This window comes from Montipora foliosa, chromosome 10, assembly GCF_036669935.1.
Source record: "Montipora foliosa isolate CH-2021 chromosome 10, ASM3666993v2, whole genome shotgun sequence".
NCBI classification, from domain to species: Eukaryota; Metazoa; Cnidaria; class Anthozoa; order Scleractinia; family Acroporidae; genus Montipora; species Montipora foliosa.
Window position 1 is genome coordinate 19,124,805 of NC_090878.1, and position 5,000 is coordinate 19,129,804.

At 39.7% G+C, this 5,000-nt stretch overlaps 1 protein-coding gene across 2 annotated transcripts in view; it reads right to left on the bottom strand.

Annotated features, from left to right (window-relative positions):
* Nucleotides 1–5,000, bottom strand: part of LOC137974448 (tetratricopeptide repeat protein 28-like) — a 40,326-nt gene that overhangs the window by 31,267 nt on the left and 4,059 nt on the right. For both annotated transcript variants that reach the window (XM_068821446.1, XM_068821445.1), the window contains exon 2: nucleotides 3,017–3,077. The gene's annotated coding sequence lies outside the window, so the exon portion shown is untranslated. The remainder of the gene's footprint in view (nucleotides 1–3,016; nucleotides 3,078–5,000) is intronic.

The following is a 5,000-nucleotide window of genomic DNA, read 5'->3' on the forward strand; positions in this document are numbered from 1 at the left end:
GGCAATACAGTGACAACCAACTCAGACAATGGGCGTCAAAATTGTTGATAAATTGTCCATTCCTACTCCGTATGTCGCATTTCTTCTATCTTTTAGTCTTCTTAGGTAGTCCAATTAGCCCTCTTCCCCTCGCAAACAATGTTGTAGCATGATTCCCGGGACATTTGGGTGCAAATAGGCATCATTGAATGGGGGAGCCCGAGGAGGGTCTTATCAATAAATTAGAGCAGGATTCAAATTATAGTGTTATTTTATACCTAAAAAGAACTGTTTAAACACAATATTGTGTCAACTAATTTTGTCGCTGATTGTAGTTCACAGGCACTACACTTTAAATAATCTGAAAGAAACAATTCAAATTTAACAGAAACATGATTAAGAACCCTAAATGGCCAGAACAGCAAGGGAACCTATGGGTGAATGAACCCCAGCAATACCCGAGACAAGACTACAGTATGTAATGTAAATGCTTTGTTTATAGCGGAAGTGCACTTTGCTATCAAGCTAGTTCACCGGCACTTCACTTTTTAGTAACCTGAAAGAAACAACTCAAACTTAACAGAAACATGATTAAGAAACCCAACTGGCCAAAACACCAAGGGAAGCTACATGTATACATGAACCAACCCCAGTTAAAACACCACGCCAATATTTTGGAGGGTAGGTCCCGTAAAGGTAGCAAGGGAGGAGACAGAACTCTCCTCAGCAGCAAGGAGGTCACCATGGCAACCGAGCCACAGTCCACCTCCCAGGCACCCGTCAACACATCACTGAGAGAAACCAGTGTGTGGAGTAGGAAAGGAGGGAGGGAGGGTAAAGAAGCAAGGAAGCGAAAAGGCAACTCAAGCCAAAGCACATGGCAATGCCCCTGCAAACCTCCCTGCAAACCCCCCCCCAAGTATGCCAGGCAACACTGCTGCATTGGCTTGGTTTTAACTTTGCCTAAATTATATTTAGCCTCATCAATACCGGAAACACCATGAAGTGAACCTCTGACCAGGAGTGCACCATTAGCATGTCAAGCAAGTGTGTAGAATACAATGTAGTAGAATAGGAATTAGGCAGTCACTATCTGCAGGAGTATTATAGCAAGCTGGATAATAGTGGCTATCATGCCCGCTCCATCAAGATGTGAAAGATCTCAGAGGCAGAGAAGTCTACCAGAGAGATAAAAGGACTTTAAGTTGGAATAACAACCTTGTCATTGAGGACTTCACCTCAAACTTTGTGATTTAACATTCCATTACTTTTCTTGTTAAAGACACTCAATTACATCAAGCAATGCAGTTTGATTATATAAAAGACATGCAATGATCACTTCTAGCTTTTGCCTATAACTCCCACCTCAACTACACACTTCTCTCACATGGCTGTTTGTTAGAATCCAAAACTTGTTAAGTATAGCTAATGACAATGACTATTGTTCGAGTACTCTCTAGACTGCCAGACACTGATGTCAATACCTTTGTACAAAGTGAAATTCACTTTTGCCTAAAATTAAAGCAGAAACTTTTTTTGTTTATCGGTAGATTGTAACTTAAACCTTTTTGTCATTAAAAAATTGACAGGTAAATTTCTTGATGCAATATATGCTTATTTTCTTCCTTAAATAACTAACATGCCATACAAGAGTTCTGCTGACTTCAATTTCTGTCACTCTTGAGAACATTAATTTAAACTTTTCTGTTACATTTATAACATACTAGCTAGGAAAAGGGCTACAAACTGGCTGAATACCTACAATCATTCTAATGTGACTACTGATTGTGCATGTTTCCTTAATAAGCATAAAGTTACGAAGATTTATAACTCTTGCAAAACCGTCGAAACACACATTAAGAAAAAAAATTAATTCCTGGACAAAAAGATTTGAGACTTTCCTGTTCTTTTTAACTTCTGGACCACAACTTAAAAAGAAGGCCAACAATGTACTCTTCCCCACCCCACCCAGGACAATGTTGTTTAGGAAGATGAGCAAAGAACCCATCTGTATCTCAAGGCAGTGGCAATTTTAAGAATTAAATTAATTCATGCATAATTTTTTTAGATATGGACCAGGTTCATGTACATGTAGTTAACAATCTTGTCCAGGATTCTTGGTTACCCTCTGCTATTTTAATGTGGCTAAATATAATTTAGGCTAAGTTAGACTCAAACTAATGCAGTCAGCGATTTCACCCCTTACGGTACGTGACCTGCGGGGAGGCCCTTTGGGGATTTGCAGGGCTTTTGTGTGATGTTGCTTTTCTCATGCGTTGTTGCTTGTTGATCTTTGCGGATCAATTGCTCTCTGTTAGCGAATATTTGCGAATTCTCGCCCCTTCCCGGCCCTCCCGCTTCCTTGCTGATCTCTAGGTAAGTATGGGTCAGGTAAGTTGTTTCCACTGATTACTCAGTGTGATGGTGCCAGTTAGCGGCTGCGTGTGGGGGTGGTTCCCACTTCCAGGGTTGCCATGGATACCTCCCCTTTGGCTTACGGGCTTCTGCTCCCCGCTAACCTTCTGGGCACCAGTTCCCAAGCTCATCTATTTGTGATAAGTTTAAACATCCATTTACAGAAAATTAAAAAGAAACAAGGATTCCATTTCCAATACAAGCCCTCAAAATTAAACAGCTTAAGGCACGCATTTACAAGACAAAATGCAGTTGAGTTATCTCAGATCAAATCCAATGTTGGAAGCTACATGCTCATATTGTAATTCAATACCAGGTCACTATTGTAGCAGCACACACTATTCATAAGCCAATCTACATTCACCACAACTAGCTTAACCCTGAGCACTTGAGAGTGAAGTGAACTTTGAATTCTTCGTTCATCCAAAAGGGAAATTTGAATCATATATGGATCACGAGTGCATGGAAAGACGTGTCTTCTACTTGAACAATGGCAGTGATCTTTTTCACCGTAACTTAGAGATAACATAACACAACACAAGTTATACGTAATTAGAGCTTGTTTTCATTGCATGAGTCATCTACAAAATTACAAGAATTTAAGTAATGATGAGCAACTTACCACTGTTTTTCCAAACAGATGCTTTGTCAAGCGACAGCTTCGCCAATCATTGGCAAGAACTCTGTAATAGTGATTTGATGCAGTTAAATAAATTACTCCCACCGAACTCAGAAGATACAGTATTTACTAATCAGTTTTGATTAACCTTTGTGGCTGCTATACAGACACAAACCACGTTAATGCACGCACTTGCTATCTTATGTAATCCATCAAGGCAAGTGTTTTAACTCAGCAGAATTCCAATCAAGATTTTACCTTACATTAAGTCTTGCTTAATTCTTAAATCACTTTGCAATGTTCCTTGTCTGAATAATGAATCCGGCCGCAAATAAATTAAGTGTAAGCAATACAAGAAGATTGTTTGCGTGCCTACGTCACTCACCACTGACTTTACAATGAAAATAAACATACCCGGTAAAAGGAATACCAACGGCTAGTTGTAAAACAGGGAATGGGAAATGGGGAATGGGGAATGGGAAATGGGGAATCTCTAAAAGGAGGAATATCTAAAAGGGGGAATTACTAAAATGGGTAATCTAGGGGGAACTAATAAAGTAGGGAATCTCTAAGAGGGGGAATTACAAAAATGGGGAATCAAGAAGAAAAGGGGGAATTACTAAAATAGGGAATCTCTAAAATAGGGATCTCTAAAAGGGGGAATCTCTACAAGAGGGAATCTCTAAAATGGGGAATCTGCAAAAGGGGGAATCTGTACAAGAGGGATTTAGTAAATTGGGGAATCTCTAAAAGGGGAAATGACTAAAATAGGGAATCTCTAAAAGAGGGAAGTACTAGAATGGGGAATCTCTAAAAGGGGGAATTACTAAAATAGGGAATCTCCAACAGGGATCGCGTTAATGCAGAAATCGTGCATTTTTACGCAAATAAAATCCAAAAATGCATCATCGAAATTTTAATGCGTCTCAGGATGCAAGGCACTGACTTAAATAACTCACACAACTTGCTTTGATTTGTCAGTAGATTCTGTTGTTTGTAAAACTGTTGGAGCGATCTGTGCTCATAATTGAAGTTCCAAGAAATGGGGTTTAAAACATCTAAAAAGGTTAAAACTAAATTTTCGACCGCCTTCTGCGGTCTTCTTCAGAGGAATGTACTCTGCAAGTCACTGAATGCGAATATATAGCAAAAGACGTCACTGTTCGTTGCAATTGCTCCTAAGGGAGGAAACCAGTACTGCATAAACCCTTGGGAAGGGTGCTCTTTCATTAACAGAGTTCTTGTCCAGGAATGAATGTAACAGCTCTAGAAAAAGCCTTTGTCGGCCGGTCCTATGCATATACATGTGCATTATGCATCAATATTAATTCCAAGTTGGTTACTCTCTTTTTCTCATAATTTAAAACATACTCTTTTTCTCGCAGAGGGTCACCAAGATTTTGGGACCCTCAAAAAATGCTTGGGACCCCAATTTGGCTGAACATGCGGGTCCCAGAACCCAGATTGAAAAATCCTAGTGCCATCCCTGTCCAAAATGGGAAATCTCTAAAAGGGGGAATTACTCAAATAGGGAATCTCTAAAAGGGGGAATTACTAGAATGGGGAATCTTTAAAAAGGGGAATCTCTAAAAAGGGGGAGTCTCTAAATTTGGGAATCTCTAAAAGGGGAATCTCTAAAAGGTGAATCTCTAAAAGGAGGAATCTCTAAAAGGGGGAAGTTCTAAAATGGGGAATCTCTAAAAAGGGGGGGATTACTAGAACTGTTAAAGGGCGGATTACTAAAACTGGGATTCACTAAAAGGGGGAATCTCTAAAAAGGGTATCTCAGTCTTGACATCTTTTTAACTCCAGTCATCGATCACTGGGCAGGATATGGCTTTCAAATAGCGCTGCATCAAAACATTAGCAGCTGGCAACTTCTTACTGCAATCGCAAGTCTCTCATACAGTATATTTATTTAATATATGTACCCATATATGCATCAGTGAAGGTTGTTAACACGCCTTAGACCTAGCGATCAGCTCAC